This window comes from Triticum urartu, chromosome 5A (assembly GCF_056163025.1).
Source record: "Triticum urartu cultivar PI428250 chromosome 5A, HENAU_Tu73, whole genome shotgun sequence".
Lineage (NCBI taxonomy): Eukaryota > Viridiplantae > Streptophyta > Magnoliopsida > Poales > Poaceae > Triticum > Triticum urartu.
In genome coordinates, this window is record NC_141877.1 from 679,011,771 (window position 1) to 679,035,145 (window position 23,375).

The following is a 23,375-nucleotide window of genomic DNA, read 5'->3' on the forward strand; positions in this document are numbered from 1 at the left end:
GGCCTCCACGTTGGCGTTGAGTAGGCCCGCCGTCTTCCACGTCTCCCCCTCAATCGCTATTCTATGCTTGCAAGGAATGAGGCAAGTTTCTATTTGGTGTCCTCGGCAGTGATTATTGAAGACCTGTGTGATTCTAGAGTCTCTGGCATGCCGGGAGGGCATGTCGCTTGCTGCCGACCCGAATATTTCCACGGTTAAACTAGCATCAGATTGCAAAGTGTTGATCACCGATCTTACAGGGGCACCACTTCAACTCGAAGGCACCATGTTTAGCTAAAGGGTTTGTCTAGCGTACATATAGATGTGCCTTAGTTACTACACATCTAAGTGACACAACCTAGTATAGAAAGGGAAAGGAAAAGAAAAAAAATGAAATATCCACACGAATCTTCGCGTAAGATCAATGATATAGGAGTTAGATGTGCAATACTTATGGCACATCTAGATGTGCTTCAGCAAAACTGTTAGCTAAACATACTCTTTTACTTCATCAAGGACAACATGTCTGGTTTCTTAACCCACATGATCCTACTATAATTCCTTTACAACTACCATTAGATCAATAAAGTGAGTATGTTTCCCTTAAAAAAAGAAAAAAAACTTAAGCGGCATAGATTAATTTGTGTGACTTTTTTTAGGGGATATTTTTGCGGGGAGTTAAATTCTTGTGACTTCAAGTCAATTTTTTTTTCTTGTGACTTGGTTAGGAAGAAAGGAAGGTGGCTACGACCAGATTTGCAATCGTTGTAGCTATGATGAACTTGCTGTATGGATGGTTGAGTGGAACAATCTAGCGAGAAGTATGATTTTCCTCCAGGATTGAGTGAGCAGATAGATAGATCCGTACATCCACCCTGTACCATGGGGTGCACGTGCCCTACCGACGGTGACAAATGGAGCAGGAGAGGAGAAGAAAGCGAGAGGGACGGCAGCCGTGTCGCTGGTGTTAGACTAATATGTCACGTATCGTGATATATCTTCTAATCCCCTAAATCAAGGAGTATTGATATTGTTGTGATCTTTTATTTATGGTTAGGATTGTAAATTTGTCTATATATTGACATGTAATGGAAAAGTCCAAGTGTGGCAAATATTCTCTAAATCTTTCATGGTATCAGCCTAAGAATCCTCTCGCTTTCGCTCCTCCAACCCTAACGCCGCCGGCTCCTGCTCCCGCGCCGCCGGCCACCACCTCCCTCCCATGGCGCCCTCCGAGCCGGCTGCTCCTCACCCCAACGCCGCCTTTTGGGCGCAGGCCACCGCCATCCCCAACGTCCGCTCTCTCGTCCCCATCGTCCTCGAGTTCAAGAGCGCCGTCTTCCCCAAGTGGAGGACCTTCTTCAACATCGCCGTCACCACCTACGCCCTCGAGGATCACCTCACCTCCGAGACGCCCTCCACCGACCCAACGTGGCTCCGCCTCGACGTCCTCGTGCTCCGCTAGCTCTATGGCTCCATGGCCATGGACATCGTCGACCTCGTCATGCCTACCGACGCCGCCACCGCCACGGCGTACAAGGTCTGGACCGCCGTCGTCGCGCTCTTCAACGACAACCAAAAGAGCCGCGAGATTTATCTCGCCGAGGAGTTCCACAACATCAAGCAGGAGGATCAGTCCATCATCGAGTACCTTCACCTGCAGAAGACGGCGGCTGACGCCCTCGCCGAGGTCGGTGCGCCCGTCTCCGATCCTGAGCTCGTCACCAACGTCATCAAGGGCCTCCATGAGCGCTTCGACAGCGTCGCTGACATCGCCCCCCTCCTCACGCCGTTCCCTACCTTCCTCAACTTTCGCAACATGCTGCTGCTCCACGAGATGAAGGCCTCTCGGCGCTCCAACAACACCTCGGCCTCTGCTTTTTACGCCGCCAAAGGACCCGTCCCCGCTCCTCCCAGCGGTGGCGGCTCGTCCTCCGGAGGCGGCGGTGGTGCTCCTTCCGGTTCGGCCGGCGGCCAGCCATGGTGGGCTCCTGCTCCCGTCCACAATCCTCATGCCACCAGCTATGGCAAGGGGAAGGGCAAGAACAAGGGGTACAAGTCCGGCGGTGGCGCTCCTCCCATGCCAACTCCGTTCAATCCTTGGACAGGAGCCATCCAGATGTGGCCCATGCAGTCCCGCCCCACCAACAATGGCGGCAACACCGGCGGCATCCTCGGACGGGCTCCGGCCCCCCGCGCTCACGCCTACATGGCCGCTCCACCGGCTGCTCCCGGCGCCTACTACGGCGGTTACGGCTCCGTCCCATACGGCGCCGCGCTGCCCTACGCTGCACCACCAACATCAGCACCATCATGGGACACCGCTGCTCTCGCCCAACACTTCACCAACATGACGTTGCAGCAGCCCGCTCCCGAGTGGGTCATGGACAGTGGCGCGACCGCCCACCTTTCCTCCGATGCCGGTATCTTATCCTCCCTTTCTCCTCATCCTATATATCGTCACGTGGTGGTCGGTGACGGTTCCACCGTTCCCGTCACCACATCCGGTCATTCTTTCCTTCCCTCCCTTTTTCCTAACAGACCTTTTCACTTACGCCATGTCCTAGTAACAACTAGCATTATCAAAAATCTTATTTCCGTTCGTCAATTCACTACTGATAATCATTGCATCGTCGCTTTTGACCCCTTTGGTTTCTCTGTGAAGGACCTTCATTCCCGGCGTGAGATCCTTCGGTGCAATAGTACGGGGGAGCTCTACACGTTCACATGCCCTCCGCCTCCTCGCGCCCTCGCCAAGCTCACCGCCCCTCACGACGTGTGGCACCGTCGTCTCGGTCATCCCGGCCATGATGCTTACCGTCGCCTCTCGCAGCATATTTCCCTCCCTTGTATTAGACAAATAAATCACTCCACTTTATGTCATGCTTGTCAACTAGGACGTCATGTCCGTTTGCCTTTTTCTTCTTCTACTACTCGTACCACTCGTCCATTCGAGTTAGTGCATTGTGATCTTTGGACTTCACCAATCTTGAGTGTTTCTGGCAATAAATATTTTTTAGTCATTCTTGATGATTTCACACATTTTCTATGGACCGTTCCACTTCGCCAAAAATCTGATGCTTACGCTTCGCTCTCCGCTTTTCGCGCATTCGCTCATACTCAGTTTGGCTTACCTCTCATGTCCATACAATGTGACAATGGTCGTGAGTTCGACAACAACAAACTCCACTCTCTTGCTGCCACGCACGGTATTCATATTCGTTTTTCTTGCCCATACACATCCCAAAAAAACGGTAAAGCTGAACGCATTATTCGCACAGTCAATGACATTGTGCGTTCTCTCTTATTTCAGGCTAGCTTACCTCCTCGTTTTTGGGCCAAAGCACTTCACGCCGCCACTCACGTTCTTAACCGTCTTCCCACCAAAACCATTGCGGCTCCCTCTCCATACTTTGCCCTTCACGGCAACCATCCCGATTACTCATCACTACGCGTCTTCGGCTGCCTATGCTATCCTAATACCGCCTCCACCATGCCACATAAACTGTCGCCGCGTTCGAGTGCTTGGCTATTCCTCTCATCATAAGGGATATCGGTGCATGGATCTCACTACCCACCGCATCATCATCTCCCGTCATGTCGTCTTCGATGAGATGACCTTTCCATTTGCCTCCCTACAGCCCACCACCGCAGCCACATACGACTTCCTCGCCGACGATGACACACTACCCATAGTTGTCCCGCCTCTTCCGATCGCCACTCCTACCCCTACCCCGCCACCCAGCCCACCACCCACCCCTCCATCACCACCCACACCACCCTCACCACCCGCCCCTCCCTCACCGGGCGCCCCTCCTGAACCAGGCGCCCCACCCACTCATCGCACACGCAGCACCTCCGGCATCCACAAGGGCCCTCGCGAGCGGCTTAACCTGCATGTTTCATCTGTCAGCAGGTACTCGTCGGTCCCCACCGCCGCCCGTGCATCTCTCAAGGATCCCAACTGGCTCGATGTTATGACTGTGGAGTACCGCGCTCTCCTCAGCAACAACACTTGGGATCTTGTGCCCCCTCCTCGGGATGCTAACATCGTCTCCGGCAAGTGGGTTTTTTGCCACAAGCTCAAACCCGATGGCTCCCTCGATCGCTACAAAGCTCGCTGGGTGCTTCGGGGTTTCTCTCAGGAGCCCGGTGTCGACTTCGACGAGACATTCAGCCCGGTTGTCAAACCGGCCACCGTGCGTGTCATCCTCTCCATCGCGCTCTCTCTTAATTGGGAGACTCGTCAGCTCGACGTCAAGAACGCCTTTCTACATGGCACTCTTGCTGAAGTCGTCTACTGTCGTCAACCACCGGCTTCATCGACTCCACTTGCCCCGAGCACGTCTGTCGGCTGAACCGTTCTCTATACGGTCTCAAGCAGGCTCCCCGTGCGTGGTACCAGCGCTTCGCGACTTTCATCACTTCGACCGGCTTCGTGTGCTCCCGCTCGGACACCTCGTTGTTCGTTCTCCGGTGTGCGGAAGGCACGGCCTTCCTCCTGCTCTACGTGGACGACATCGTCCTCATCGCCTCCTCGACCCGCTTGTTGGACAGGATCACGGCCTCTCTCCGAGCAGAGTTCGCCATGACGGACATGGGCAGCCTTCACTACTTCCTCGGCATCGCGGTCACCCGCGACTCCTCTGGCATGCATCTTTCGCAAGCTAAGTACGCCGCGGAGATTCTGGACAGGGCCGGCATGACTGCCTGCAAGTCGGCCTCGACACCGGTTGACACCTCGCCGAAGCTCGCCGCTACTGCCGGCTCTTCCATGGCCGATCCCATGGAGTACCGGAGTCTTGCTGGAGCTCTCCAGTACCTCACCTTTACGCGCCCCGACATCGCGTACGCCGTTCAGCAGGTTTGTCTTCATATGCACAACCCGCGTGAACAGCACCTCGCAGCCATCAAGCGCATCTTGCGCTACGTCAAGGGCACGCTCTCTCATGGCCTTCAGGTCTACTCGACTTCACCGGACTCCATGATTGCCTACACCGACACCGACTGGGCCGGCTGCCCTGACACTCGGCGCTCCACGTCAGGCTTCTGTGTCTACCTCGGAGATAATCTCGTCTCTTGTTCCTCCAAGCGACAACACACGGTCTCGCGCTCGAGCGCTGAAGCCAAGTACCGCGCCGTGGCTAACGCCGTGGCTGAGGCGAGTTGGCTTCGGCAACTTCTCCAGGAGCTTCATCGACCATCTCCTCCTGCGACGATCGTCTTCTGCGACAACGTCAGCGCCGTCTACATGTCCACGAACCCCGTCCAGCATCAACGTACGAAACACATCGAGACCGATCTCCACTTCGTTCGCGATCGTGTTGCCATGGGTCAGGTCCGTGTGCTGCATGTTCCCTCATCACGCCAGTTCGCCGACATCTTGACGGAGGGCCTCCCGTCGCCGTTGTTTCTGAATTTTCGGTCCAGTCTCAACGTCCGCTCTCCTCCCGTTGTGACTGCGGGGGAGTGTTAGACTAATATGTCACGTATCGTGACATATCTCCTAATCCCCTAAATCGAGGAGTATCGATATTGTTATGATCTTCCATTTATGATTAGGATTGTAAATCTGTCTATATATTGACATGTAATGGAAAAGTCCAAGTGTGACAAATATTCTCTAAATCTTTCAGCTGGAAAGACGGTAGCCGTCTACACTCGGTGATGAACGACGCTGGGTCTCACATGCCGACGGCACAGGTCTACTCGTCCTCTCGTTATCATGGCTAGACAATAGTCAAATGGTTTGGTGACGGTATGACGAGCCACTGGTAGTCGGCAAGGCTCAATCGCGTCCACGTTTTTCTACAACACACCTTTGATTGTGCCGTGGATGTCCGATCGACACCACAGAGTTTTTTCTTAATGAAAAAAAATCATAAATTAAAAAGATGCGGCGAGATGAGTGTGCTAGCAAACTGGATTTTAACAAAATCGCGTTCCAATGGGACCCACGTGAAAAGTTCGGCTTTTGGGAAAAGAAAACGCGACGGAGTGGTGACACGTTTTTCTGGACGCTTCAAAATGTGATTAGTTCTGCTCACGGCTCTCCTCTTTATCATCATCAGAAAAAGACAACACGGAGGTATGGGTTAAACGTCAAAAAGGAGAACAAAGAAGTTCCGCAAACGTACCTATTAGAGATCGAAATATGTATATGGCAACCGTGTGGCAGATTGCGAAACTGCCACACGCATCCAACGTCATCAGTTCTTTCCCGATTTCCTTCCTTTCCCGCACAACCTCCCGATTTCTTTCCTTTCCCTCACGTCCTCCCCCAATTTCTTTCCTTTTCCGCACGTCTGTCCTTCCTCAATTTCTTTCCATTCCCGCACGTCTTCCCCGATTTTATCGGGCACACCCGCTCGTGCCTTTCTAATTTTCGTAATCGTCATTTATGGCCCCACATGCCTTCTCGATTTTCAACAAAAATAATGTTTGGACTAGGATTTGATCTCTAGTCTGCAGGTAATTAACAAAGGGAGCTAACCACCTCACCTATGACACTCATTGCTGAACATTCTAAGGGAAATACTGTTTTTGACATGTTTTTGCCTTTAATATGTTAGCACTGAAAACTTTTTGTTTCAAGCATCGCGGTAACTTTGATCATTGGGAATAAATTTGTTGAACCCGTCCCCCGGTAATTTTTATAAATAGCACGATAACATTCACGCTATAGACCTGATAATTTAGATACAAACATTGTGGTAACTTTAACCATTGGGGAAGACAAATGTGAAAAGATACCCGATAATTTATGTGTAAATAGATGGTAATATACGCAGCGCACATCTGATAACTGAGGTAGAAGCACCATGGTAACTTTGACCGTAGGGAATATTTTTTCTTGAAAAGATACTCCGGTATCTTCTGTGTAAATAGCACGGTAGTATACCTCCCTCCCCTGGAATTTTTATGTGTAAATAGTATGAAAACATATGCACTGTGATAACTAAACATCATGATAAGTTTTTGACCCGTGGGGGGGGGGGGGATTTGTTGCTGAAACATATCCCTGATAAATTTTGTGTAAGTAGCATGATATTTTCAGAACTACGGGCTTGATAGGTTACTAGAATCACCATGATAACTTTTTGCCCTGGGAAAAAGTTGTTCAAAACATTCTCAATAATTTTTGTGTAAATAACATGATAATATAAGCACCGCATAACCGATAACTTGCAATATAAACATGATGGTAACTTTTTTACCAAATGAAAATAAGTTGTTAAAAACATACAATCGCCTCGCACGTGGGCCTCTTGGATAAACACAACACATGACGTGCCACGGGAAAGTCACATAATGTTTAGTGTCATGAGGGGCACACATGCTATAGGCGTGATAAGTTACGCAAAAACATCATGGTAATTTTTGACCTATGGAAAAAGCTACCTAAACACACCCAGATTTTTAGGTGCAAGTACCATGATAATATACGAATCGTAGACCCGGTAACTCATGTACAATCCCCCATGGCAACTTTGACCGGGGGAAGGTTGATGTACATATACCCTGATAACTTGTGTGTAAGTACCACAGTATTTTACATATCGAAGACCTTATAACTTGTGTACAAAACACGGTGGTAACTTTTAAGGGATGTAGTTGTTGAAGCATAGTACCTAATACGTTCTATGTAAATAGCATGGTAAGTTATGCAACACAGGCCTGATAACTTGCATACGAATATCATGGTAACTTTGTTCTGAGGAGAAATCATGTGGTAGACGTGAAGAAGTGGCAGTTTTCTCGGGGGTGAGCGCCCGAGATGTGCGGGAGAAGCAGGTTCCTCGAGCGAGCCTGCGGGGTCATTTGGGAGGAGGCGAGGTCAAAGGACGAGGGATCGTATGGTACTTTAAAATGAAATAAATAGAGGTGTGGCAGTTTTTCTTATATGGCAGACGTGTGCCAAATATCACCGTCCATTAGAGATATATTTGGTTTACCTGTAATAGTTAGTTTAGGATTTGTTCAACTGTGTTGGAGGAGTTGTTGGATTCCTCAATGAGTCATTACCCTGATCTACCTCAGGTAGGGATTATGGAGGTTGTGGCGATCGCAGCATGGTACATCTGGTGGATCATACGGACAGTCACAGACAAGGAGAGGACACCCGGCAATGAACTGGAAGTTATTTGTTCTGTCCCTATGCAAAAACTTCACCAAAACAACTCAGAGTAATAACACAAGAGAAGTAGTTAAATGGATTAAATTCATGTCAAGTTAAATTAAATGTAGATGCCCCGTTTCATTTTGAAGAGGGAGAAGAGGCGACGGGCGAGGTTATCCGTGACAAGATAGGCAATTTCCTTGCAGGTGCATGTTTTTATGTTCAACACTCGTCATCGGCCATGATGATGGAAGCACTGGCAATGAAAAAAGGCCTTGAACTGGTGGCATCTTTGGGCTATCACCAGGTCTTTGTTGAATCTAATTATTTAGAGGTGATTGGAGCTTGCAAAGGAGGACAAACATGGTGGAATGAAGAAGCTGCAGTTTATGCGAATTGTATTGATCTGGTGACGGAAATAGGAACAGTTCAGTACTCTCATTGTCTCCGGGAGGCCAATGGTGTTGCACATAAGATAGCAAAACATAGTTATGAAAATCATTTATCTTGTAGTTGGGTAGATGATCACCCTTCTTTTCGTGAACGATGTAAGTGTACTTATTTGATTAATAAAGTAAGTCATGATGGCATTCCTAAAAAAGGATTTGCAATTCTTCTCCTACCTTATCTATAGGAAGTGTTTTTTCCGATCTTTTGATCCGGTCTTTTCTCTCTTCACTGGTCATCTTGATCGGCGTTTTTGTTTTTGGTTTTCCGATCTAAGATCGGTTTGCGTCACCCGCCGCCATCGTGGACCTATGCCTCTACTCCAACACCGGCGCGAACACCCGGCCTCTTCTTGGACCTGGCGGCCTAGCACGACGCTCCTGCCGGTCATGGCCACCGTCCGCATGTCTGCCCGTCTGTCACTTTACGCCGATCGTCGCCGCCCTACTCTGAGCAGGACTCCTGGATCACCTACCATCTCCGCCGCCGCCGTATGACTGTCTCACGCACGGCGCTGCGTTGGCCGCCCGTGCCTGTTAACTCGGGCGTTGGTGCTGCATTGGCCGCTCGAGCTTAACCCCTCGGGTGCCGGCGCTGTGTTGGCTGCTTGGGCGCCGGGCGCTGCACGTTCTCATCCACACGCCGTTCTCCACCGGCCATCGTCGCCTTGGTGCTTCACCATCCGCAATGCCGTCATCATTGCCGAGTAGCATCCCTGACCTCGTGTGCGATAGGATTGATCACCCGCCCACCGTGATCCGCACCATCCGTGTCGCTCGACTGACCTGATCAGTCGGTTGCACGCGCCTCAGCAGGACCCGTGAAGGCTGTCCCCGAGTACAACGCGCCCCTCCACCGATTGAGCAACATGCGGCCACTGCGTCGCCCTGTCGGGCCACAGCGCCGCGCCCCGTGGTTCTCCTCGCGGCTGCACCGACTCATGCATTACCACTGCGTCACCCCATCGGGCAATAGTGTCACGACACACGGTCCATGCTACCGCCTCGAGGTCGTCCCCGCGATTGCACCGGCCCTCGCTCCGCTGCCGCGTCATCCCTTCAGGCCGTAGTGCCGTGGTACGCGGTCAACGCCGCCACCCTAAGGTCTTCCCTCCATTTCCCTGACCCGTGTACTACCGTAGATCGCCCCTTCAGACCGTAGAGCCACAGCGCGGCGTCCACTCTACCGTCCGCACGCGTCGACTTCCGCATGGTATGTGCCGCGCCGCCTCCATAGGCGCGGGAATGCCACCGTCCGCGTCGGGTTGCTTACCTACTTCAAGCATCGCCGCCACGCTCCTAACCCAGCCATCTCCTCCGTCACTCTTCTTCGGTGTTGTTGTTGCTCGGTCACCCGAGCGGCGGCGCCCATCCACCCCCTTCATCTTCGTCCAGAAGCAGCTCATCGCCAGCGTCGTCGTAATCTTACCCGGCCATCGCAGTCTACATCAGCCTCACGCCGATTGGCGCCACAACCTTGTTCAGTCCTTCTCTTGTAGCCCCCCTCGGCGTGGCATCCAACTCGTGTTGGTTCCCGATCTATGCATGCGTAGTGCTGGCAATACCGACGCATGCCTTTGTCCACGACATGTCTCTAGGCCTGGCAAGTATGGTACAACGCCTCATCAACATTGTCTTCCTCCGTCTACACATGCCCGGTCCTAGCAATAGTGATGTGTGCCTTCGTCCACGACGTGTCCCCAGGCTTGGCAAACTCGGCGCGATGCCTTGTCAACAACATCTTCTTCCCGACGCACCACTACTTCGACACCACTACGCCCATGACTAACTCGCCGCCGCCTTGTGCCCGTGTATCCACGACGACTTCCTCGACACTAGCCACCCTGACTCGACATTGACAACAGTGTTCTTCGCACGGCTACCTCGGCCATGGCTACACCACCCCCACTCTCGGCTACGTCGACAACGGCACAAAGGGCTATCACCTCGCTTGAGAAACTCATCAACTTTCTGTATAGTCCACGCGTCCGAAAGGCGACACCGTCCACGACGCTCCCGATGCGACTGTGAGGGGATGTCAGCCCGTTGGCTGCCATTCTCTCTAATCTGACCGTCTGCGACGCTCCTGTTGTTCACAGTGCTACCGCTATGACTCCCATGGGGGTGTTAGAGATATATTTGGTTTACATGAGATCCACGATGGAAATGGTGGCGCCGGCGCCGTTGTCATCCCATCGGGCCGCCTGATACTTCGTTGGCAGTGCGTAGGAGGTGCAGCTCGCATTGTTCTCCTCTACGATTTCCTGCAGCTGCGCCTCTGCGGCTGCCGCTTCCTGGCGAGCGGCAGCTTCAGCGCGGCCGATATCGTAGATGGCATGCTGCTCCACGACGAAGATGGTGTTTGCCGCGGCCATGGCCTCCACGGAATCCTCCCTCGCGCGCTCGCCGTAGATCTGGCCCTCCGCCAGCTGGTGCTGCTGCCGGAGGAACAGGTTGTACCATTGTTCCTCCTACGCCTGCTGGAACACCAACAAAATCGTTGGCGCAGGCTGCACCTCCTCCATGGATGCATTGTAGTACGCTTGTGTCTGCTCCATGGTGTAGCCGGCATGCAGAGGAGGCGCGGGAGCCGGGGCAGTGTCGTCGGAGCCCGTCTCCATCTTGGTGTCATCCTTATTGCCGGAGACCTTCGGGCGAGCTGGTCGGTGATACGTCTCCAATGTATCTATAATTTTTTATTGTTTCATGCTATTATATTATCAATTTTGGATACATTATATTCTATTTTATATCATTATTTGGGACTAACGTATTAACCCAGTGCCTAGTGCCAGTTGTTGTTTTCTGCTTGTTTTTGGCTTTTCAGAAAATCAATATCGAATGAAGTCCAAACACGATGAAAATTTATGGTAAACTTTTTCTGAACCAAAATGGATCCTAGAAGCTTTGGGAGAAGACCAAATGTGCTACGAAAGATCCACAAGCTTGTAAGGCATGCTCTGGGGGGTAGGGTGCGCCCCTTGAGATCATGGGCCCCACGTAGGTCTGCTTGACCTAATTACGACTCTATAAATTCACATATATTCCCAAACCACAAGAAAGAGACCCAAAATAGTTTTCGACCGCCGCAACCTTCTGTTCTTCCACGATCCCATCTGGAGGCCTTTTCGGTACTCTGCAGGAGCGGAATTCGATCATGGAGGGCTTCTACGTACATCAACCTTGCTGCCCTTCTGATGATGTATGAGTGGTTCACCACAAACCTTTGGGTCCATAGCTAGTAGCTAGATGGCTTATTCTCTCTTTGATCTTCAATACAATGTTCCCCTCGATCTTCTTGGAGTTCTATCCGATGTAATCTTCCTTTGCGGTGTGTTTGCTGGGATTCCGTGAACTGTGGGTTTATGTTCAGATTATTCACTGAAAGTAATTGAGTCTTTTCTAAACTTTATTATGCATTATTGTTATAACTTTGTATTTCTCTTATCTATCTGTTTGGTTTGGCCAACAAGATTGATTTATCTTCAGTGTAAGAGGTGCTTTGGCATGGGTTCAATCTCGCCGTGTCCTCGCGCAGTGACAGAAGGGGTAGCGAGGCACGTATTGTATTGTTGCCATTAATGGTAAAATGATGGGGTTTAATCATATTGCTTGAGTTTACTTTGTCTACATCATGTCATCTTGCTTAAGGCATTACTTTGTTTTTCATGAATTTAATACCATAGATGCATGCTGGATAGCGGTCGATTGGTGGAGTAATAGTAGTAGATGCAGGCAAGCGTCTTACTACTTGTCACGGATGTAGCCTATATACATGATCATTGCCATGAATATGTCATAACCGTGCGTTTTTCTATCAATTGCCCAATTGTAATTTGTTTACCCACCGTATGCTATGTGTCTGAGAGGGAAGCCTCTAGTGAAAACTATGGCCGACGCGTCTACTTTTACCATACTATAAAAACCAAAAGTACCTTGTGGCAATTTATTATCTTTTATTTTGTTCTGCCATCTATCCATCTTCCTATACAAGATTTGATCCTTGCATGTACCGAGTTCAAGTGGATTGACAACACTCTTGCCCGCGTTGGGTGCAAGTTTGCTTTTGTGTGTGTAGGTGTTGTTCACGAGGATTTTCTTGGTGATCTTATTGGTTCTATAATCTTGGTTATCACTGAGGGAAATACTTATCTCTACTGTATTGTTTCACCCTTCCTCTTCGGGGAAAATCCCAACGCAATTTACAAGTAGCAGTCGGCAAGCTGGCCTCAATCCGCCTGGCATGGCAGCTCTGCAAGGTGGTGGTAAGGGTGGCCACGACGTGCTTCACCTCCGTGGAAAGGCTCTCCCACAGAACTTCGCCTCCTGCAGTCATGGCGGATGCAGTGCAAGGGAGGAGGATGGGGAGCGGCTTGAGTTGTGGTGTGGAGTTAACTGGGTGTGGCTGCCTTTAAATAGCGGATTCATGTGAGGTGAGGCATTCGGGTGCGTTATTGCGCGGCCCTGGAGTGAGTTTCTTGGCTGGCGATCCTTCTTAATGGCGGCATACGGACAGACGAGGCATTGAACGTGCATGGTAGATATACGTCCCGTCCCATCCAGTCACACGTGTCCGACATTGAATAGGCACGGACACCGGAGACACGTCGTGGGCGCCGCCCTCGGCCGTCGAGCCGCTTCAATGCTGGCACCAATGAGAGGTCGCATCCACTCTTCAATGGGGAGCGGCCACTCTACAAAAACATGAATGCGGGCAGCTGGCTGATACGTCTCCAACGTATCTATAATTTTTGATTGCTCCATGCTATGTTATCTACTGTTTTGGGCAATATTGAGCTTTATTTTCCACTTTTATATTATTTTTGGGACTAACCTATTAACCGGAGGCCTAGCCCAGAATTGCTGTTTTTTGCCTATTTCAGTGTTTCAAAGAAACGGAATATCAAATGGAGTCGAAACGGAACGAAATCAATTGGAGACGTTATTTTTGGAAGGAAAGCTACCGGATGGACTTGGACCCCACGTCAGGAGCCAAGGGAGGTGCTCACGAGGGTGGGGGGTGCGCCCCCCTAGGGCGCGCACCCTGCCTCGTGGGGCCCCCGGAAGCTCCACCGACGTACTTCCTGCACCCATATATACTCACGTACCCTAAAACTTCCAGAACAGAGATTAGATCGGGAGTTCCGCCGCCAGAAGCCTCCGTAGCCACCGAAAGCCAATCTAGACCCGTTTCGACACCCTGCCGGAGGGGGAATCCCTCTCCGATGGCCATCTTCATCATCCCAGTGCTCTCCATGACGAGGAGGGAGTAGTTCTCCCTCGGGGCTGAGGGTATGTACCAGTAGCTATGTGTTTGATCTCTCTCTCTCATGTTCTTGAGGTGATACGATCTTGATGTATCGCGAGCTTTGCTATTATATTTGGATCCTATGATGTTTCTTCCCCCCTCTACTCTCTTGTAATGGATTGAGTTTCCCCTTTGAAGTAATCTTATCGGATTGAGTCTTTAAAGATTTGAGAACACTTGATGTATGTCTTGCCGTGCGTATCTGTGGTGACAATGGGATACCACGTGATTCACTTGATGTATGTTTTGGTGATCAACTTGCGAGTTCCGCCCATGAACCTATGCATAGGGGTTGGCACACGTTTTCGTCGTGATTCTCCGGTAGAACTTTGGGGCACTCTTTGAGGTCCTATGTGTTGGTTGAATAGATGAATCTGAGATTGTGTAATGCATATCATATCATCATGCCCATGGATACTTGAGGTGACATTGGAGTATCTAGGTGACATTAGGGTTTTGGTTGATTTGTGTCTTAAGGTGTTATTCTAGTACGAACTCTAGGGCTGTTTGTGACACTTATAGGAATAGCCCAACGGATTGATTGGAAAGAATAACTTTGAGGTGGTTTCGTACCCTACCATAATCTCTTCGTTCGTTCTCCGCTATTAGTGACTTTGGAGTGACTCTTTGTTGCATGTTGAGGGATAGTTATGTGATCCAATTATGATATTATTGTTGAGAGGACTTACACTAGCAGTGAAAGTATGAACCCTAGGCCTTGTTTCCTAGCATTCCAATACCGTTTACGCTCACTTTTATCATTATTTACCTTGCTGTTTTTATATTTTCAGATTACAAATACCTTTATCTACTATCCATATACCACTTGTATCACCATCTCTTCGCCGAACTAGTGCACCTATACAATTTACCATTGTATTGGGTGTGTTGGGGACACAAGGGACTCTTTGTTATTTGGTTGCAGGGTTGCTTGAGACAGACCATCTTCATCCTACACCTCCTACGTATTGATAAACCTTAGGTCATCCACTTGAGGGAAATTTGCTACTGTCCTACAAACCTCTGCACTTGGAGGCCCAAGAACGTCTACAAGAAAAAAGGTTAGCTCTTGAAGGTATATCTTTAGATCTTGCAATCGAGTCTTTTAGTTTCTTGTTTTATCACTAGTTTAGTTTATAAAAGAAAACTATAAAAAAATGGAATTGAGTTTGTCTCATACGCTTCACCTTTTTAATATCTTTCGTAAGTATGATGGAAAGGAAAATTGTGCTCAAGTGCTAGAAGAAGAAATCTATAAAATGTTTGGCACTAAATATTTGAATGATGATCATGATTGCAATGTTGTTAGTACGAACTCTATGAATATCCATGATACTAATGATGATTGCACTAGTTATGATGAAAATGTCTCCTATAAACATGTCATTTTTTGTGGAGTGCATTGGGTTTGTAAGTACACACCAAATAGGGAAGATAGATATTGCAAGAGGCGTAAGTACTTAGAAACCGAATTGTTGCAAGAAAGTCTTGATGATTGTGCTGAAAAATTCAATATTTTTCGCTCCCCTTGTGAACTTTGCAATGAACATGGTCATTTAAATCTCCAATGCAAATTGTTTCATGACCGAATCATATCCAAATTTTTTGATAATTTGATTACCCTTGAGCATCATAAAGAGCTTAATCTTCTTTTGGGGTATGAGGAAATGAAACATATAACTGAGGATATTCCAAAGTTTAATCTTGATAGATTTCTTGATTTTGATCTAGAGAAGATTTTTATGTATTGTGCGGTGAATTGCATTGAAAATCCTTATATTGCCAATTACATAAAGAAAAGAAAACAAATAGAAGATGAAGAGAATACTAATGAAAGGGAAGAGACTTCCCAATACCCTCCTATTATTTCTTATGATGAATCAGGTAACGAGGAGGAGCCTCCTATTCAACCAATATCATTAATAAGGAGCTCCAAAAGGAGGATTGAACCCGCACATGATGTGGTGAAGAAGAAGAAAAGAAAAAGGAAGAGAGGTAAAAAGATATCTCTCCCAAATAATGCAGCTCCTATTACTATTGTGCCTCATAAAAATATAATTGTGGAAGATAATGATACTTCTTATGATCTTGAAAATCTTTTTGGCACTTGCTTGGACGAATATGATAATTGCTATACTATTGGTGCTATCTATACTATTAATGATGAGAGTGATTATGCTTATGATATGAAAAGGCCCAAGCTTGGGGATGCCATGTTTGATGAAGATGACGTTTTTTAGAATATATTTGCTTCAATTAATGTTTGTCCCAAGCTTGGGGAAGCTATGATTAATGAAGATGATATTTTTAGTCTCCCAAGTTTTGATATGCAACTTTATAATGATGATAGCATGCCTCCTACTTATGATGATTATTGTGATGATACTTATGCTATAAAAAGTAGTGATTATATTTATAAAACTTGTCATGATTATGATTACCCCTTCTCTGAACATTACTCTTTTAATGTGGAAACAATTTATAGTATTCGAGTCTCTTATGATACTCCCACTATTCCGATTGAGAAGAATGTTGCTTATGTAGAGAGTAATAAAATTTCTATGCTTGTAGATCATGAAAAGAATGCTTTAGGTGCTGGTTATATTGTTGAATTCATTCATGATGCTACTGAAAATTATTATGTGGGAGGAATATATGCTTATAGGAATTGCAATAATATCAAGTTTCCTCTCTATGTGCTTATAGTTTTGAAGTTATGCTTGTTTTACCTTCCTATGCAAGTTGATTCTTGTTCCCACAAGTTGTTTTCTCACAAAATCCCTATGCATAGGAAGTGGGTTAGGCTTAAATGTGCTAGTCATATTCTTCATGATGCTCTCTTTATGTTACAATTCTTATCTTTTATGTGAGCATCATTGAAATCATCATGCCTATCTAGGGGCGTTAAACGATAGGGCTTGTTGGGAGGCAACCCAACTTTATTTTTGTTCCTTGATTTTTGCTCCTGTTTAGCAATAAATAATTTATCTAGCCTCTGTTTAGATGTGGTTTTATGCTTTTAATTAGTGTTTGTGCCAAGTAGAACCTTTGGGAAGACTTGGGGAAAGTCTTGTTGATCATGCTGTCAAAAACAGAAACTTTAGCGCTCACGAGAATTGCTGCCATTTTTTATTGGAAAGTGATATTTAGTAAATTCTTTTTGAAGATGATTAATATATAAATTCCTCAGGTCCAGCAATTTATTTTAGAATTTTATGATTTCCAGAAGTATACGTTTGATTCAGATTACTACAGACTGTTCTGTTTTTGACAGATTCTGTTTTCATTGTGTTGTTTACTTATTTTGATGAATCTATGGCTAGTAAAAGAGTTTATAAACCATAGAGAATTTGGAATAAAGTAGGTTTAACACCAATATAAATAAGGAATGAGTTCATTACAGTACCTAGGTGGTGATTTATTTTCTTATACTAATGGAGCTTACGAGTTTTTTTTGTTAAGTTTTGTGTTGTGAAGTTTTCAAGTTTTGGGTAAGGATTCGATGGACTATGGAATAAGGAGTGGCAAGAGCCTAAGCTTGGGGATTCCCAAGGCACCCCAAGGTAATATTCAAGGACAACCAAGAGCCTAAGCTTGGGGATGCCCCGGAAGGCATCCCCTCTTTCGTCTTCGTTCATCGGTAACTTTACTTGGAGCTATATTTTTATTCGCCACATGATATGTGTTTTGCTTGGAGCGTCATTTTATTGTATTTTGTTTTGCTTGAAGTTTTAATAAAATACCAAGATCTGAAATTCTTAAATGTTAGAGAGTCTTCACATAGTTTCATAATTATTCAACTACTCATTGATCTTCACTTATATCTTTCGGAGTAGTTTATTGTTTGCTCTAGTACTTCACTTATATCCTTTTAGAGCATGGTGGTAGTTTTATTTTGAAGAAATATATGAACTCTCATGCTTCACTTATATTATTTTGAGAGTCTTAAATAGAATGGTAATTTGCTTAAAATCCTAATATGCTAGGTATTCAAGATTATTAAATTTTTCTTATGAGTGTTTTGAATACTAAGAGAAGTTTGATGCTTGATGATTGTTTTGAGATATGGAGGTAATAATATCAAAGTCGTGCTAGTTGAGTAGTTGTGAATTTGAGAAGTGCTTGTGTTGAATTTTGCAAGTCCCGTAGCATGCACTTATGGTAAATGTTATGTAACAAATTTGAAACATGAGGTGTTATTTGATTGTCTTCCTTATGAGTGGCGGTCGGGGACGAGCGATGGTCTTTTCCTACCAATCTATCCCCCTAGGAGCATGCGCGTAGTGTCAAGGTTTTTGATGACTTGTAGATTTTTGCAATAAGTATGTGAGTTCTTTATGACTAATGTTGATTCCATGGATTATACGCACTCTCACCCTTCCATCCTTGCTAGCCTCTTCGGTACCGTGCATTGCCCTTTCTCACATTGATAGTTGGCGCAAGCTTCGCCGGTGCATCCATACCTCGTGATATGATACGCTCTGTTACACATAAACCTCCTTATATCTTCCTCAAAACAGCCACAATACCTACCTATTATGGCATTTCCATAGCCATTCCGAGATATATTGCCATGCAACTTTCCACCATTCCATTTATTATGACACGCATCATCATTGTCATATTGCTTTGCATGATCATGTAGTTGACATCGTATTTGTGGCAAAGCCACCGTTCATAATTCTTCCATACATGTCACTCTTGAGTCATTGCATATCCCGGTACACCATCGGAGGCATTCATATAGAGTCATACCTTGTTCTAGTATCGAGTTGTAATCATTGAGTTGTAATAGAAGTGTGATGATCATCATTTTATAGAGCATTGTCCCAAGTGAGGAATAAAAAAATAAAAAAGAGAAAGGCCATAAAAAAAGAGAAGGCCCCCAAAAAAGAGAAAGGCCATAAAAAAGAGAAGGCCCAAAAAATGAGAGAAAAAGAGAGAAGGGACAATGCTACTATCCTTTGCCACTCTTGTGATTCAAATTAGCACCATGATCTTCATGATAGAGAGTCTCTTGTTTTGTCACTTTCATATACTAGTGGGAAATTTTCATTATAGAACTTGGCTTGTATATTCCAACAATGGGCCTCCTCAAGTGCCCTAGGTCTTCGTGAGCAACCAAGTTGGATGCACACCCACTCAGTTTCTTTTGTTGTGCTTTCATACATTTATAGCTCTAGTGCATCCGTTGCAGGGCAATCCCTACTCCTTGCATTAACATCAACAGTGGGCATCTCCATAGCCCATTGATTAGCCTCGTTAATGTGAGACTTTCTCCTTTTTGTCTTCTCCACATAACCCCCTAATTATATTCTATTCCACCCATAGTGCTATATCCATGGCTCGCGCTCATGTATTGCATGAAAGTTTATGAGTTTGAGATTACTAAAGTATGAAACAATTGCTTGGGTTGTCATCGGGGTTGTGCATGATTAGAGCATTCTTGTGTGATGAAAATGAAACATGACTAAACTATATGATTTTGTAGGGATGAACTTTCTTTGGCCATGTTATTTTGAGAAGACCTAATTTCTTAGTTAGTATGCTTGAAGTATTATCATTTTTATGTCAATATGAACTTTTGTCTTGAATCTTTCGGATCTGAATATTCATACAACAATTAAGCAGAATTGCATTGAAATTATGCCAACTAGCATTCCACATCAAAAAATTCTTTCTTTTATCATTTACCTACTCGAGGACGAGCAGGAATTAAGCTTGGGGATGCTTGATACGTCTCCAACGTATCTATAATTTTTGATTGCTCCATGCTATGTTATCTACTGTTTTGGGCAATATTGGGCATTATTATCCACTTTTATATTATTTTTGGGACTAACCTATTAACCGGAGGCCCAGCCCAGAATTGCTGTTTTTTGCCTATTTCAGTGTTTCGAAGAAAAGGAATATCAAACGGAGTCGAAACGGAACGAAATCAATTGGAGAAGTTATTTTTGGAAGGAAAGCTACCAGATGGACTTGGACCCCACGTCAGGAGCCAAGGGAGGTGTTCACGAGGGTGGGGGGCGCCCCCCCAGGGCTGCGCCCCCTGCCTCGTGGGGCCCCCGAAGCTCCACCGATGTACTTCCTGCACCCATATATACTCACGTACCCTAATACTTCCAGAACAGAGATTAAATCGGGAGATCCGCCGCCAGAAGCCTCCGTAGCCACCGAAAACCAATCTAGACCCGTTCCTGCACCCTGCCAAAGGGGGAATCCCTCTCCGGTGGCCATCTTCATCATCGCGTTGCTCTCCATGACGAGGAAGGAGTATTTCTCCCTCGGGGTTGAGGGTATGTACCAGTAGCTATGTGTTTGATCTCTCTCTCTCTCTCGTGTTCTTGAGGTGATACGATCTTGATGTATCGTGAGCTTTGCTATTATATTTGGATCCTATGATGTTTCTTCCCCCCTCTACTCTCTTGTAATGGATTGAGTTTCCCATTTGAAGTAATCTTATCGGATTGAGTCTTTAAAGATTTGAGAACACTTGATGTATGTCTTGCCGTGCGTATCTGTGGTGACAATGTCATACCACGTGATTCACTTGATGTATGTTTTGGTGATCAACTTGCGGGTTCCGCCCATGAACCTATGCATAGGGGTTGGAACACGTTTTCGTCATGATTCTCCGGTAGAACTTTGGGGCACTCTTTGAGGTCCTATATGTTGGTTGAATAGATGAATCTGAGATTGTGTGATGCATATCGTATAATCATGCCCACGAATACTTGAGGTGACATTGGAGTATGTAGGTGACATTAGGGTTTTGGTTGATTTGTGTCTTAAGGTGTTATTCTAGTACGAACTCTAGGGTTGTTAGTGACACTTATAGGAATAGCCCAATGGATTGATTGGAAAGAGTAACTTTGAGGTGGTTTCGTACCCTGCCATAATCTCTTCGTTCATTCTCCGCTATTAGTGACTTTGGAGTGACTCTTTGTTGCATGTTGAGGGATAGTTATGTGATCCAATTATGATATTATTGTTGAGAGGACTTACACTACTGAAAGTATGAACCCTAGGCCTTGTTTCCTAGCATTGCAATACCGTTTACGCTCACTTTTATCATTAGTTACCTTGCTGTTTTTATATTTTCCTATTACAAATACCTTTATCTACTATCCATATACCACTTGTATCACCATCTCTTCGTCGAACTAGTGCACCTATACAATTTACCATTGTATTGAGTGTGTTGGGGACACAAGAGACTCTTTGTTATTTGGTTGCAGGGTTGCTTGAGAGAGACCATCTTCATCCTACGCCTCCTACGGATTGATAAACCTTAGGTCATCCACTTGAGGGAAATTTGCTACTGTCCTACAAATCTCTGCACTTGGAGGCCGAACAACATCTACAAGAAGAAGGTTGTGTAGTAGACATCACTGGCGCCTAGCAGAAATGCGCCTGGGCGAGAGAGGGGTTTGGGTGGGCCAGGGCAGTCAGAAGCGGGCGTGGGAGAAAGTACGTCTAGACCGCGCCACGGATCGATACAGGCCCACGTTGGATAGCTTTCTCGGTCCAGACAACATGGTTTGAACGCATGCGGGAGGTTTGTTGGCCAGACTTTTTGCAATAGACACGTCTTCGGGTGTTATATGCCAGTGAGTGTGGTTTTCTGTCGTCATGCAGTTGGATGGCATTACAGTTCATCTGGCATGTTTATTTTGCATTGTCGATTGCTTGCTCCCTCATTCTTGGGCATTAGATTTATGGATCCCTACACGACCCAAAGCCAGGACGGCCGCGGCCAGTATGGTGATGATATTATAGATGCCCACGATGAAGATAAGATCGACGACCATGGCAACTCATGGCATGAAGATGATTACTTGTGACTTGTGTTGCGAAGATGAGGACGAAGAGGTCGACATTGCAGACGAGCCATTGGTGTTTATCGATGAGCTCACTCAAAGGACCGAGGCATAAAGGAGGAGGCAAAGAATTCGCACGGGATCATACACCCAAGGGGACACTTTGATTTGCGAGAGTTGGATGGAGATACACTGGTGCGCGTCGGTCCTAAACAAACGTTTTTTTACCCCTTTCCACGATGGCATTTGGAACCGTCGCCAAGTGAGTGTGGGCGATAGGGGGTCCTTCCCACACGACCCAGAAATCGTCGGGGATAGGCCCTCGTGGGACCCAGGCTGTGGCCGTGTGCGATCGGGCAGGGCATGGAATCCCATTCATTTCCATAGGTATGTACATCCCACACGGTGAATCCTAGAAATCATTTCCGTAGGTATATACATCCCACACGGTGAATCCCAGAAATCATTTCTGTAGGTATGTACATCCCACACAGTGAATCCCAGAAATTATTTCTGTAGGTAAGTTCATCCCACACGGTGAATCTCAGAAATCATCTTCGTAGGTATGTACATCCCACACAGTCAATCTAAGGAATACGTTTCCATTCTTATGTACATCCCACACAGTCAATCCAGGAAAAACATTTTCATTCAGACGTAAATCCCACACAGTTTTATGTGTAGGCTCATGTGTAAAAGGTGTAACTATCACACACGGTCTTCCTTGGTTAACTATTTTATTTTATCAACTATATCACACATGATTTGATGAAGAAAACTGTGTGGCATTGGGCTATCCATCGCAACCCGCTTTTACTGCTAGAACCGTTTGCAAAGGTCCATGACACATTTAGCAGGTTTATTAGTTTACAATTAATAATTCCAGTATTATGCAAATTCACATTTCATATCGAACAGCTTTTTGCCAATTTCATATCAGGCACATAAATATATTATAACATTACAGTACGGTAGCTACATGAAAACAACACAATACAACATATAGCTAGTTCAACTCCATAAGAACAATATATTCATTTCCCAAATCGAGATCATCCAGGCTCATCTTATCCACCTCTGCTTTCAGTTCAGTAAGAACCCGTTTTGCACGGGCCAACTGGGAAAGTGCCTCCTCCTTCTCCAACACCATCTTAGCAAAGTATTTAAAAAAAATCTGAGCTCATTCTCCACCTTCAACCTTTTATCCCGAATCTTGAAATATGCTTCAGCATTGACAAGACTTTCTCTAAGCCTAGTTGTGTTCACTTCCTCATACATGCTCCAGAGCTTCGTTAGGCACATCTTCAAAGACTGTGGCCACGCTTGATCAACCTAATCCAAGTAAGAACACTTCTGTTCATCCTATAATATTTAAAACTAGATCAGTAACAATTGTAGGGAAAATGGGTTTATAGCAACATAGAAAATCATTAATGCTTATTTTGAAAAACTGAAGGAACATGTTAATTATGACATATCTTCTCAAAAAGATCAATGTGCAAATGTAATAATTGATACTGAGACAACAACCAAATTCTGGAACATCAGAAGCTATAATTAACTACAACGACACTACAAGTTCTTACTCATGTACAATAAATAACAAATTGAACATTTTATGAGGAAGGTAAATATAACTGCAATAGCATAGCGACAGTGTTTGGATGACAGCAAATTGATACTAACAGGTGTGTACATGC

At 46.1% G+C, this 23,375-nt stretch overlaps 1 pseudogene; it reads left to right on the forward strand.

The window, feature by feature from the left end:
- Positions 1-1,201: 1,201 nt before the first annotated feature.
- On the forward strand, positions 1,202-3,297 carry LOC147974074 (uncharacterized; annotated as a pseudogene).
- The last annotated feature ends 20,078 nt before the right edge of the window (positions 3,298-23,375 follow it).